The sequence below is a fragment of the Neomonachus schauinslandi genome, chromosome 4, assembly GCF_002201575.2.
Source record: "Neomonachus schauinslandi chromosome 4, ASM220157v2, whole genome shotgun sequence".
In the NCBI taxonomy this organism is placed as follows: domain Eukaryota; kingdom Metazoa; phylum Chordata; class Mammalia; order Carnivora; family Phocidae; genus Neomonachus; species Neomonachus schauinslandi.
In genome coordinates this window covers 172,231,497-172,247,066 of record NC_058406.1, presented here as the reverse complement: position 1 = coordinate 172,247,066, position 15,570 = coordinate 172,231,497, and positions in this window count along the sequence as shown.

Below are 15,570 nucleotides of genomic sequence, written 5' to 3'. Positions count from 1 at the left end.
TCCCCACCGAGTCTCTCTGAGTCCCCACCCCCACCCCCCCCGGGGACCTGGCATTTCCAAGGCAGCAGGTGCTCAATAACTATGTGAAAAAATGATTAATGAGTAAACCAGAGCAACGGATTACTCCAGGAATAATTTCCAAGCGAATAAAAGAGTAGATGAATGAATGGCCCCGAATTCATGAAGGAATGATAATAACCGACCCGAGTTTCACGGCGACTGGTCCCTTTTCTCCAGACTATTAAAGTCAACAATGCAAAGATCGTCTTTGGTAAAGCGATGAGCTGAGGATATAATTTCCTCAGGATCACATGAGTTCACCGCCGGTAGAGAAGCATTAACAACAGCATTTACAGAAAAGGAAACACAGGTAGCCCAAAAATATGAAACTATGGTTGACCTCACTCATGAGTTCTTAAAAATGTCATTTAAAACAAGACATAGATTTTTTTTTTTTTTTCCTGTTAAATGTCTAAAGCTTAGTGGGCAGAGGAAGGAAAACAGGTAATCTCAAATACTATTGGTGGGACTGTTATTATATCTAATGCTTATAGAGGTCAACCCAGAAATAACAACTCAAAATTTTAAATCTTTAAACGTATTTATCTGGGGGCGCCTGGGTGGCTTGGTCGGTTAAACATCTCCCTTCAGCTCAGGTCATGATCCCGAGGTCCTGGGATCGAGTCCCGCGTTAGGCTCCCTGCTCAGCTCCCTCTCCCTCTGCTGCTCCCCCTGCTTGTGCTCTCTCTCTGTCAAGTAAATAAATAAAATCTTTAAAAATAAATAAATAAATGTGTTTACCCTTTGCCCCTGCAACCCCACTTTTAAAAGAATTAATCCCAAAGAAATAATTGGGCAAGAAGACAAAGACTTATGTACAAGAATTTTTATTTCAATATTGCTTGTAAGAATGACAAATGGGAAACAATATAAACGTCTATCTACATGGTCTAGTTAAGTAAATTGTGTTTCATCCACACAGTGAAACCATCAAACGCTACACAGCCGTTAGCAGAGTATCAGTCAGTCCGTAGAGACAGAACACAATGCTTCTATATAGCTAAATGGCAAAAGCAGACGAAGAGTGATACGATCCTTTTTATTGACTGTCCATGTGTATGTTTATTTGTGAATAGCAGAATTATGGAAGCCTATACACCAATGGCTGGGATTGTGAAAACGGTTGCTTTTCTATCTTATACACTTTCATAGTTTTTGAAAACAATCACTGATTACTTTTATAGAAAAAAAAAACATTCAGAGAGCCCAAGAGGCACACAGAAGCCCTGGCTTGGGTCCTCCAACTCTGGCCCTGCTTCTTCCTGCCCTTGGCCTCTCTGCTCTGTCTCCGTCCAAGGACTCAGGCCCTGGGAAAGGCTGCCCTAGCCCACTTCCTAAAACAATGAAAACAATGGTGCTTCCTACAGAATGGTGTATTCTACAGAATAAACCTTGGGCCCCCTTCGCAGCCCACACGAGGGAGTGGAATGCATGAAGGTCCTACAGCTCAGGGGGGGAAACTGCACAGGGTGGACGCTTGAGACAGACTTCCTCTTCCGTGGCCTTGCCCAGCTTTGTTCCAAGGTCAAATTGCCTGCGGCTACTGCCCTTGCAACTCACCAGTTTCATCCACAGCGCCAGGGCATGAACTAATAGGGCCTGGGCAGGGTTCCCAATCAACCAGAATAGAGGGGAGGGAAAGGGGGTGTTATTTTAACCCAAAAGCTCCATGGGAAGGAGGCAAAATAGTTAAAATAATATTTGCTAATATTTCATAATTGTTATGCCTGATACTGTGTTGATTAAGCCTTGGGGTCAGTGGCTTTAGACAAGAACCTAATCTCTATGAACCTTAGGTTTTTCCATCTAGGAAATGATATGGTAACGTCTATCTTTTTGGGTTGCTGTGCAGAATAAATAGATGGTGCGGGTAAAATATTTAACTCGGTGACTGGAGTATAATAATTGATGAATAAGTGGTCAATGTTATATCATTCTTGTTGCAGTTACACTTTGATATGTAGAAGGTGACTTGCCTTCTTTGCCTTCCCCCTTCCCCCCCGCCAGCTGATCCATTTCAGTAGGGAAAGTAGCTGGCACCATGGGGACCTTCCTCCACACACAGAGGCCTTATGACAAATACAGGTGGGCACCAGCTAATTAGAATGTCAAGGAGGAGATCAAACTCCATGCTAACTGAGATTGTCTCTGAAAGGAAGTGGAAGATCAGCCAGTTGAGGGATGCCATAGTCCTGAAGGTAAGTGTTAGGAGTTGAACCGTGTCCCCCCAAAAATGTTGAAGTCCTAACCCCCAGTACCCGTGAATGTGACCGTGTTTGGGAATAAGGTCTTGGTAGATGATCAAGTTAAGATGAAATCATTAGAGGAGGCTCTAATCCAATATGACTTATATCCTTATAAAAAGGGGGAATTTGGACACAGAGACAGACACACACGGGGGAACGTCATGTGAAGACAAAGGCAGAGATCGGGGTGATGCATCTATAAGCCAGGCAACACCAAAGATGGCTGGAAACCCCGGAAGCCAGGAGAGAGGGACAGAACAGAGTCTCCCTCACCACCCCGAGAAGGAACCAATCCTACTGACACCTTGATCTTGGACTCCCAGCCTCCAGAACTGTGAGACAATCCATTTCTGTTGTTTAAGTTACCCCCCTGTGGTCCTCTGTTACAGCAGCCCTAGCAGACTGAACAATGGGGTCTGGTGAGAGAGGACAGACCTCTGCCTCTGGCCAGCTATGGGACCCTAGACAAGTTACCTCCTCTCACTGAGACTAGTGCCTTTATCTGTGAAATGGGGTGAACACTAGGGACCACCTCCTGAGGTTGAGTGAGATACTGCATGGAACACTCCAGACCCAGTCCCTGACACATAAATGCTCAGCATCTGTCACAAATGTGCAAATTAGTCACCACTGGGGATCCTGGAGGGGAGGGTGGGGGCCTCCTCTCCATTGAAATTCTAAACTCCTTGTGGGCAGGACATGAACCTTCATAGGGACTCCCCAGTGACACCAGTTCTCTGGATTCCATAAATGCTCAGCAAATACTTCTTACTCAATAAAGTGTGTTCTATATTAGGATTGTATCAGAGTAAATTCTAGAGTAAGATCTGATGTCTTTGCATCCTCAGTCAGAAGACATCACCTAAGACAGTCAATGAATACTGATGGGTTAGTATCAAATGAACGGATGAACTTTATGGGGTATATGATTTGGCTTGTAGTAGAACTGAATCTATGGTGAGGTACCGTGTTTTATCAAGAAACAATTGAGCCCCTGCCTGCTATTGATCTCAGCATCATGATAGACTGGAGAAATGCAAAATAATAAGCTAAGGAGTATTAAACATTTACTGCATCAGGTGCTGAGCTTGATGCAGATTATCTGTTGCATTCCTCAAAACAACCTTATGAAGTAACTGCAGTTCTTACCTTCATTTTGCCAATGTGGAAAACCTTTAAAAGTCACAGCAAGGAGGGGCGCTAGGATGGTTCAGTTGGTTAAGGGTCCGACTCTTGATCTCAGCTCAGGTTTTGATCTCAGGGTCGTGAGTTTAAGCCCCACATTGGTGGGATCCACACCCGGTATGAAGCCTACTTAAAAAAAAAAAAAAAAAGTCACAGCAAGGAAAGGAGAGTCAGGATTTAAACTTGGGAATTCTGATCCCAGGGTCTACCCACTTAACCCTTATTGCTCACTCCCTTCCTCTTTCTAAGTATGTGGAACCCTGTGAAGGCTCTACAGTCTAGTGCTAGAGCCACTTCGGGGCTGACGGGGGCCTTGGCAAGCATCTAATCCAAGACCCTTTAAGAAAATGAAACTGAGAACCAGGGAACATGTGTGACTAGCTTCACATTGAGAACGTGACCCACCTGGGACTTGAAGCCAGGTCTCCTGACCCGCAGCCCAGGCTGGTGTGCCTTGGTGGGAGTGGGGACGTGGCCTATAACTAGTCATTCACCCAAGGCCCTGGCTCTGCATCCTACAAATGGGCAGGGAAAGTCAGGGAGGTGTGGGAACACTGGCTGCCAGCCTTCTGCTTCCGTCCACAGGGAAGACTTGAGCCAGGAAGGGCCAGCCTACTGAATGGGCTGCACATCCATCTCTCCCTCCTCAGGCACTGCACTCCTGCTGTTCCTACCTCCTCTGACTTTGAGTCTTGTCAATCTGGGCCAGGTGTAAATGGGATCCAACGAGCCTAGGGCCCAGGCTTTGCTCTGGGTGATGTGCTGCTCATTATTACTCAGGGCACAGGCGTGACGGTCTGTGGGCTCTGATGATGCAGAACATCATGGGGCATCTAGCCCTGCTCCTAAAGGAGACAAAAGGATCCTTATCATGACAGTTGTCACCTGAGGAGGCGGGAGCCAATGCCATAGAAGTCCAGATGGCACCCCTCAGAACAGGGAAAGGGCCCTGATGAACATTCCCCATATTTCACAACGTGATGTGTGTTGCACTTGACCTCTCCCCTGGCCTCCATCCTTTCCCCAGGTGGCCTTGTCTTCCTGCAATAGCCCCAACGTTGTAGCGCTGGGTCAGGGGCTAGCAGTGGGGTTGGAAGGTTCTGAGCATAATAACCCGGGACCTGATTCCTCTGAAAACCATTTGTGGAGAGTTCTTCCAAAGACCTGGGGTCCTCACAGAATGCTCTAGAAATAGCAAAGGTCTCTTTGGAGCCCAAGCAGTTCCTGAGCCCTCATGCAGCTGCCAGCGTCTGGGCTTAATACGCAGGGAAACATGGCAAGAGCAACTGGTAGATGTGAGCTTCTGGGGGTCACTTAAAATCACCCCGTGATTCTCCACTCAATGGCGAGGCAGCAAAGCTCTGACTGGTGGATTTGGTCTGCTGCATTCAACTACAGTCAGGAAACATTAGCACTGAAAAGGGTCTGGGGCGCAAATGGTCGGGTTGTTGACGTACTTTCTTCTGTTTCATATATTGGGCTTCCACCCACAAAAATGCACTTGCAAAGAGAGGTCAGATGCTTGGAAGTTAATCATAAAAAGCTTTACCAGTTGGTACTCGAGTTCAATCTTCTCTTTACAGGAGGAAACAGGCCCAGAGACAGAAAGCGACTTGTCCAAAATCACACAGCGAGTGTCAGAGGCATCAATAGAACCAATAGAACCGGGGAGTCCTGGGTCTCAGTGAAAGGGACACAACCTCTGTCCTGGTGCTGGAAATTTCACCATTAGGAATTGTTACTCTTGTTTTCATAGTACTTGATGTCTGATTTAGGGATATAAGTAGTAAATGAGTACATTGACATAACTCTTTAAAAAAAACTTTAAAGACCAATTGTATTTATAAAGCCTTTAAAATTTCTCTTTTGTAATTCATTGTCTTCTCCCCAATCCCATTCCCTCCCCCAGCAGTGTTCCATGATAACAAATGCTTGTCAAATCTTTCCAGACTTTTTCCATGCATTTAGGAATACATTACAATATGTAATCAGATTTTTAAATGTTCACTTATATATTACAATATGTATTGTAAATACAGGTATGTTATTTAAAATCCCAATTTAGGGGCGCCTGGGTTGCTTAGTCGGTTAAGCATCTGACTCTTGGTTTCAGCTCAGGTCATGATCTTAGAGTTGTGAGATCCAGCCCTGAGTCTGGCTCCACACTCAGTGGGGAGTCTGCTTGAGATTCCCTCCCTCTCCCTCTGCCCCTTCCTCCAGCTCTCTCTCTAAAATAAATAAAATCTTTTTAAAAAAGTAACAAAATCCTGGGGTGCCTGGGTGGCTCAGTTCAGCTCGGGTCATGATCTTGGAGTCCTGGGATCGAGCTCCGTGTTGAGGTCCCTGCTCAGTAGAGAGTCTGCTTCTCCATTTTGCTCTCCCTCTACTCCAGCCCCTTCCCCGGCTCATGCTCTCTCTCTCTCTCTCTTTTTCTCTCTCTCAAATAAATAAAATCTTTAAAATAATAATAATAATAAAATCCCACTTTATATATCACCCCATTTATAAATATAAGATCAAATTATACTGTTTTGTTCACTTAACCTTGTATCTTGGAGCTCTTTCCACGGTCCTCCTAGAACCTTGGCATCTTGTCAGTGGCTCCCTAGGATTCCACTGCATGGATGTACCAAATAGATATTTAGCCATTTGTCTATCCTCAGACATTCAAGTTTGTTTCCCATCTTTCTCTATTGTAGTCATAGCCACAACGAACTTCCTTATATATAAATCTCTGGGAGATAAGCCAATGTTTCTGCAGAAGAGGTATCTAGAAGTGAAACATGTGAGATCATTTGTTTAGAGAAGGTCTCCCTTTAAATTGTGACAAGTCACCTTAGTGTTTTCCAAAGGTTTCTCTTCTGACCCTTTGAGGGTCTTCAATAGCTACACATTTTCACCTCGAGTCTTGACAGCAACCCTTGAAAATAAAGCATGGTCCCTACTTTACTAAATAAGACTGCAGCTGAGATTTATTAACTAAAGCCAGCACAGCTGTGATCATGGTGCCAAACTAGCTGGGCTGGGGGTGTCCTCTCAGCCTGGCTTCCTCCTCTCATGCAGGCGCCCCGAGCTAGAGAGACTTGGGTTCAAGTTGCAGCTCCACGAAGCTCCACGACTTTTCCGAAGGTGTTTTCTTGGCAACCTTGCTTTCTCATCTATAAGATGGAGGTGATACTCATATGTAACTCACGGTGCGGCGGGGGCATTGATTCAAAGCATAATCCCAAGGGGAGAGCGCTCTGGCCGCTGATGCTTGGCAACCTGGTATTTCCGAGCTTCTCACTAGTGGGACTGGGAAAAATACGCCTCTCGCACTCACCTTCAACTTAATTAATTTTAAGGAAATAGAGTTGTTGCCTTTTCCGTTGTTCCCTGTTTATTATCTTTCCACGCCCACCACTCAAATCTGCACCAAAGTTTACTTAAAATTTCATTTCGATATTTGAGGAGGGGGCCCGGAGACCTTGGTCCCTGAAGTTTGATACTGTGGTTCCAAGATAGGACAGGTGTCAGAGAAATGAGGACCCTTGGTGCTGTGTAGCAGAAAAAGTACAGGTTCCAGGGTCCAACAAACCTGGATGGAAAGTGAGGGCCTCTGTTCATTAGCTGTGTGACTTTGGCAAGTTTCTTAACTTCTCTGAATCTCCATTCTCTTCATCCGTAAAATGGGGATTAAAAAAAATAATAACTGCTTTGCTGGCTAACTGAGAAGTGTATAGGTCATGAAATAAGGCTCCTAGCATAGTGTCTAGCTCTCAAGATGCGTAGCTGATCTTGCTGTCATTATATATTACTTTCAGTTGACCGTCCTGCTTTCTACTTTGCTAAGAACATGGAAGCAATCAGAGAACATCCACATATCCAGCCATCAACCATTAGCCCTTCCTACACCTGCACCCACAAACTCTGCCTTCCCCCCATGAGCCAGTCTTTCCACTGGCACACGAGATCCAATCCCCCCCACCTACCCAAGAACATGGCCCCAGCAATTTTTCATTTTCACTCGTTCTCTCTCTATGGGATCAGTCCCATCAAATGAAAACATGCTGCTATTTCTCCCGTACTTTAAAACAAAAACCGAAAACCTTCTCATGATCTCACTTCTGCTGCCAACTACTCCCCCACATTTTTAAGGCTTCCCTTTGCAGCAAAACTTTTCTCTGCCTCATTCAGCTCTTCCACTTCTGCATATATACCCAAAAGATTTGAAAGCAGGGTCTCAAAAAGACATTTACAGCTCATGTTCATGGTAGCATTACTCACAATGGCCAAAAGGTGGAAGCAACCCAAGTGTCCATCAGTGAATGAATGGATAAACAACATGCGGTATATACATACAATGGAATATTTAAAAGGAAGGAAGTTCTGATTCATGCTACATCATGGATGAAATTCAAGGGCCTTATGCTCAGTGAAAGAAGCCAGTCATGAAAAAAAGCAAATATTGCATGAATTATTTAGAGTGGCCAAATTCATAGACAAAGTGGAATGATGGGTGCCAGGAGCTTGGGCGGGGTGGGGGGGAACAGGAAGGTGTTGTTTAATGGATGTACAATTTCAGTTTTGCAAGGTGAAAACAGTTTTGGAGATTGGTTGCACATCAGTGTGAATATGTTTAACATATACTGAGTTGTAAACTCATGTAAACATGGTTAGGTTGGTAAATTTTATGTTCTGCATATTTTATCATAGTCAAAAGTCAAAAAAACATAAAACAAAAACGAGGGCGCCTGGGTGGCTCAGTCAGTTAGGTGTCTGCCTTCCGCTCAGGTGTGATCCCAGGATGCTGGGATCGAGCCCCAAGTTGGGCTCCCCACTCAAGGGGGAGCCTGCTTCTCCCTCTGCCCCTCCCCCCCACTCATTCTCTCTCTCTCTCTCTCTCTCTCTCAAATAAATACATAAAATCTTAAAAAAAAAAAAAAAAAGAGCTCTTCTTTGCCTCTGGCTTCTCTACCCGCCCCCCTCTTCCTTCAGCACATCCCATCAGTGCTCGTGCTCACCGCCTCCTCATCGATCTACTCTCCTAGCTTGGATTCTGGAACACACACCTTCTGGCCTTTCCTTCCACCCCATCGTATCCCACTGTTTTTTTTCTTCACAATGCATGCAGAAGGGGAAACTTCTGACCCCATTTCTGGATTACTGAGATAGCCTGCTAGCTAGTCTCATATTCCTGCTCTACCATTACCACCTACATCCACTCTCAACACAACAGCCGTGGGATCCCTTTAAAACATGTCAGGCACACAGTCCCTCTTCCGAGTCACACCCCCAGCGGCCCCATTTCTTTCAGAGTGGAAGTCCATGCATGTCAGTACACAGCCCAAATCATCCCCCCGCCCAAATCCCCACCCCAGACCGCCCCGAACTCCCTAACCTCCCCTCTCCCCACCTTGCTCTTGGGCACCAGCCCCACCGGCCTGGGACCCGGCAGGTGCACATCTGCCTCATTACCTGCCACACTCTTCACCCGCAAGTCTGCAGAGCGAACTCCTTCACCGTAAACTGTGCACACAATGGCACCTTTCAGTGAGGTCACCTGGACCCTCCTCCACGTCTCCTTTTTCCCATAGCCCTTCTCCCCTGAGTGTATAGACCGCTGTAACACACTTTAGAATGTTCCCATCTCTCCCCGATAGAATATAAGCAGGGATTTTGTCTACTTGGTTCGCGGATGTATCCCCAGCACCTACAGCAATGCCGGGTGCAGCGGCCGTGCTGAATGATTTTCCGGAGGATTAAACCACCTCCAGGAGTCCGTTGTCCACCTTGATCTTCACGGCCATTTCGTGAAGGCCGTCAAAAGATGCTGTTGTATCCCTTTAACAGATGAAGACACGGAGCCTCTCAGAGAGGCTAGGGGTCTTCATTCACTTAAAATGCACTCATTCATTTACTCATACTGAGTGGCGTCAGGGCAGAGCCATGCTTAGAAGAGATTTGTTCATCTCTATTCTTGGGTCTTTTTCCGGCTTACAAACACCTCATACTCCCTTTTGAGAATTGGTAAAATCTCGTGCACCGCTCCCAGTGAAAAAGCAATATAGAGCCACGGCTACGAGCAGGGGCTTGGAGCTGTGCCCTAACTCTCCCTCCCCCATTCCCAGGCTCCGTGAGGTCAGACAGGGTCCCTCGACGATTCTCCTCCTCAGTGTTCACCCCTGGAAGGTGGGAAGGGCGCTAACGGCCACCTCTAGCTTTGTCGTAGGTACTCCGTGAACCAAGCGCAACAAGAGCATAGCTATTGACGCGTGTGTTTTCTACTTATCCCTACCAGCCCAGTGGTGGTGTTCCATTTGCTTCCAATAGTTTGCACGACAAAACCAATAGGCTTATTTTGTCCATTTCCAAATGTAAAGAGATACCATAATATTGAAGAGGCTTTTTCAAACCCCCAAGTTTGATACGCCTAGTCTCCATTTCCCCCGGTGCCTCTCTGCGTCCACAGATTGTTGAATGTGACCCCAGGTTAAGAGAGGGCCCTGGCCCCTTCCCTCCTCCTTTTGCATCCGTTCCCGACAGAGGAAGAGCTACCGATTTCCAGCTGCAGGGTTGAAATGGAAACCGGCGAAAAGTGCAAGCGAAGGGCTCAATTTCCCAATCGCTGCAGCTGAAGAGCGCCCTGAGCTATTTTTAAACCCCTTTTCAGAAACTCCAGCGCTGGCAATGGATCTATTTTCTTAACTGCCAAGAGATAATGCTTAAAAGGGATAGCTTGAAAATATTCCGCAGCACTCATAAAAATGACTGAAATAGACGGTGCATAAGACAGCCTTTGTCTGGATCAGCAGCGGGGAGCGAGATGAAGTCTTTCAGACCCCAGGGCAGCGGTGCCGCTGGATCTGCTGCTGACAACCGTGGCTTTGTGGGTTGACTGTGCGTGAGGACCAGAAACGGCAACAAAACCAAACAGTGCTTGTGGAGAACATCAGAGACCCGGCATTTAAATCGGTCATCAATTCCAGGAAACAAGGGACCCCAGAATAACTCTCAAAGAATCCCCCTCCTCTTGGGTGCTGCCTTATCTGTAAACCTGTCCAAACCGTGGAAAATGAAACGAGTCTTCTGCCCCTTCCCTGACCTCCTGAAGTTTCTCTGCCTCCCTTAGTAAAACCACCAGCCATGCGGTCATCTGTGCTACGGATTTACGAATCACGCTCAACTCCACTCTTCCTCACCTCCCACACCCAATAAAGTCTTACCAATATCATCTCCTAAGTAGTTCTGAAGTCCTGTTCTCTGTATATTACAGAGACTGCCCCCTGACCACTGTCCTGATTCAGATCTTCATTCAGCTCTCAACTGGATTTTTGCTAGAACGTCTTAACTAGTCTCCATGCATCTATTTGGGTCCCTCTTCAGCAATGGACACTGGGAATATTTTTAATATTTTGTAATTACATATTTTTAAATTTCAAATATTAGTATGGCACCTCTTCCTTAGAATCTTGCAGTGTTTAATTGACCTCAGAAGACAGTCTGCACTCTTTAGCAGAATAGATAAGAGCTTCCATGATGACCTGCCCACTGCAACCTTTTCCCCGAGCCCTGCTATAACCTACCTCAGGCTTTAAGCTGTAGCAACATCAAGCTACCTGTGATTTTCTGCACACCATACTATTTATTCCTCCGTGCTTTTGCGTATGCCATCTCTCTTGCCCCAAATGTCATTCGTCTCTATTTCTTAACAGGAAAATTTTTATTGACACAAGACATGAATATAGCAAAGTGGTACAGCTTGATGCATTTTTATAGAACTGACATACTCAAGTAACGGCTATAGAAATCAAGGATTTGAATATCACCAGTACCCAAAAGCCTCTCCTGTTCTCTCCTGACACCACACCCTAAAAGGTAGCCAATATTCTCCCTTCATTCCACTTTGATTGGTTTTGCCCGATTTTGAACTTTATGTAAGTGAAATCATACAGTAGATGCTTTTTTGTCTGATTTCTTTCCTTTAATATTATTTTGAGATTCACCGACACTGTTGCATAGGGCAGTAGCTTGTGCTTTCTTATTGTCTAATGTAATATTCCATTGTATAAACACACCAAATTTATTTATCCAGTCTAGTGTTGAGTGGTTCCCGGGTTTTGGTTATTACAAAAGTGCCGCTATGAGCATTCTTTTACATTTTTTTGGTAAACATATGTATGCATTTCTACTGAGTGAATTACTGAATTATATTATATATGTATATTTAGCTTTAATAGATATTGCCAAACAGTTTTCCAAATTGGTTGTACCGTTTACACTCCCACTAGCAATATATGAGAGTTCTGGTTGCTCCATATTTTTGGCTATACTTGAGATTGTCAGGTTTTTAAAATTGTAGACACTTCGATGAATTTTTAAAACTATGTCTGAGAGCATCTCCCTTTTAATTCGCATGTTTAGGTCAACTACTCTTAATGTAATTATTGACATAGCTGGATTTAAGTCAACCATCTTATTATTCATATTCCATTTATCCCATCTGTTCTTTGTTCTTTTTTTTCCTCTTTCCTGACTTCTTTTGGATTATTGAGTATATTTTAGTGGCTGCTCTTGGTTTTATATTATGCATCTTTGACTTAACACATTCTATCTTTAAGTAGTGTTATAAAACTTCATGTATAATCTAAGGAGCTTATAAGAGTATACTTTCATTTCACTCTCTTATCTTGTGTCATACTGGTGCTTCCACATATATTATAAAATCTACAGTTTTTTGGTGTTAATTACCTTTTTTTTAAAAAAATTAAAAATAAGAATTCATTTATATTTACTCATAGAGTTGTCATTTCTAAAGCTCTTTATTGCTTTGTGTAACAAGAACAAGTTTGCAAATGATTCCACTCAATAAAAGTTTGCTGAGTAAATGAATAGCTGCACTTAAATAACTGAATGAAGACCCCTAGCCTCTTTGAGACTCCATTTCTTCATCTGTAAAATAGATATAATAATATCTTTTGGCAGCTTTCACAAAATGGGATAATGGATTACTAGAAGTAGTTTAATGCCCTGAAAAATCATTCGGCCTGCTTATCTTCAAATATTTCTTCACCCTGTTTTCTTCCTTGTTGTGGCACTTAAATTGCTGGCATTTTAAGCCCTTTCACCATGTCATTATGTTTTTTTTTTCCTGTTGTTTACATAATTTTCCTCTGTGCTTAACTCTCGATATTTCCTACCATCCTTTCTTCGGGTTTACAAATGCTCTCTTCTGTCATATGAAATCTACTGTTAAACCTATCTATTAAGTTCTAATTTTCAATTGTTGGATTTTTCAGTTCTACATTTTCTATTTGATTTTTTCCTATAGATCGACTTCCTCACCTTGTCATAAATCACTTAATCATAGTTATTTTAAAGATTATGTTTGTTAACCTCAAGGTCTGGATCATCTGTGGGTCTATTTTTATTTTTTTTTAAGATTTTATTTATTTGACAGAGAGAGACACAGCGAGAGAGGGAACACAGGCAGGGGGAGTGGGAGAGGGAGAAGCAGGCTTCCCGCCGAGCAGGGAGCCTGATGCAGGGCTCGATCCCAGGACCCTGGGATCATGACCTGAGCCGAAGGCAGACGCTTAACGACTGAGCCACCCAGGCACCCCGCGGGTCTATTTTTATTGTCTGATTTTTTTTCCTTTGGGTTTTTATCTTTTGGTTCTCTTTAACTGGAATATCTGGTAATTTTTTAAGTTTTTATTTTAATTCCAGTCAGTTAACATACAGTGTTACATTAGTTTCAGGTGAACACTATAGTGCTTCAACACTTGCATACATCACCAGGTGCTCATCACGACAGGTACACTCCTTAATCCCCATCGCCTGTTTCACCCACCCCCCCACCCACCTCCCCTCTGGCAACCATCAGTTTGTTCTCTAGAGTTAAGAGTTTCTTAAATTCCACATATGAGCAAAAACATATAGTATTTGTCTTTCTCTGGCTGACTTATTTCGCTTAGCATTATACTCTCTAGCTTGGAATATCTGGTGATTATTTATTAAAGGCTTGGCATTGTCTTGAAAAATTATAGAGAATCTTGATGATGTTATATTTCTCTAGAGAGGTTTTACTTTTCTTCTTGGATGCAGTTAGTATGGGGGCAATTTGGCTTAATCCAATCAGAAATTGAGATAATTTGAGGGTGAGTTTGTTTTTGTAAGGCCTGCTCTATTTCCAGTTGCCCTTATCCTAGGACAAGAGCCTTCAGTGGTGTCATTATAAGTCTGGTCTGTTAACCAGGGCCTTTTCTTTTTGGTAGAATTTGAATTCCTCTAGTATCTTGAGATTGTCAAAAATTGTGCTCAGATTTTTAGACTTCTAGCAGTCACCTTCTAACTGACTTATCCTCTTTCCCTTAAGGGGAAAACCCCTGTAGAGTATCATTCACTTCTTTACAGCTCCCTCTGTCTACCGTCTTGGTCTCACAAGTCATGCCTACCTTGGTTGTGCTCCAATCCTTTCAAGCCACTGTTTTTGATTTTTGTTTGATTTATATCTAGCCTTCCCAGTTATTCTTGGCAAGGAGAATTGGTACATCACAAACAATTATCTAATGGACAGAAGCAAATGGCTGCCTACCCCCTTTTTGACTGGAAAACTTCTATCCCTTTAAACCTTAGACGCCACTTTGCTAGAAAATCTCCCCTTACTATTGTTCACCCAACTCCACCCTCATCTCATGACTCCTCACACTCTCTCACATATAATCCCACAAAACACTTTATAGTTCCCACACAACATATAAACATGGTTTATCATTACCTGACTTTGTCTCTCTTCCTTCATGAAACCATGAGCATCTCGAAGCCAAAACTATGACGTATTCATCTCAGTATCCTCCACGCCTAGCACAATACCTAGTTTAAAAAACATATGCATTAGTGTGAACTTAACTGGTTCTCAAAAGATGTTCAGAAATGCATACAAATGCTAGCCAAATCAACAAGAAATGGGATTTTCTTGACCTTGAAAGCTACCACCAGGATTTCCAGATCCACCCGCAGGCCCCCTTCAGTGTCCTAGACATTTTACCACTGGCCTTAATAACATGGCCACTGGGGCACCTGGGTGCCTCAGTCGGTTAAACGTCTGCTTTTGTCTCAGGTCATGATCTCAGGGTCCTAGGTTCAAGCCCCACATCGGGCTCCCTGCTCAGTGGAGAGCCTGCTTCTCCCTCTCCCTCTGCTGCTCCCCCTGCTTGTGCTCTCTCTCTCTGTCAAATAAACAAATAAAATCTTAAAAAAAAAAAACAAAACATGGCCACTAAAACTCAGGTGATATGCTCTAAACATCCTGAACCACCACCTTAAGAAGGTGACAATGATTCACCCAAACAAGTCACTTTGTCTGTTCCATATTCATGTCCCTCATATGTAAAATAGAAATATTAAAATCTACCTTTCCTGGGTTGATATGATACAGTTCTAGCTTTATGATTAAACATCCAGACTTTGAAGCTAGATTGCCTGGATGCCAATCCTAGCTAAACTACTCACAAGCTGTGTGACTTTGGGCCGATTAATAAACCTCCCTGTGTTGGTAAGGAATTAACATCCATAAAAGTCATAGAGCAGTGCCTGGCACAGAGTAACTACTAGCCATTAGTATTCTGTGAGGATCAAATGAGATACAACATAAGTAACCTATAAAACAGTATGTTAGTTATTACCATGATGACTATTATAATAATTAAATCATTTCCCCTAGAGAAGAGCAACTCAACCCTGAGGCTTCAGTGGGTGCTACCAAATAACATATTTAGCATTAAAATATGAACATGCAACCTTTTACTGTTGGCTTTAATTTGCTAAAAAAAAATTTTTAAAGACATTTTCAGCCCTAACATTTACTCTGAATGACTCACGTATGAGAATTGAGGTTTTCCCTATACTTCCTAAAATCTATAAACCAGAAACCCAGAGCATTACCCGTTTCCCCAACCACAGGCCGTAGGCAGGCCTGAGCCAAAGATAGCAAAGGAACCATACCGAGAAGGGGACAGAAGGCTCTAAACAGTGTGGCATGATCTGCCATGTCTCCCATGCCCTGGGCTTGGGAGACACTCAGGACCAAAGTGGACTC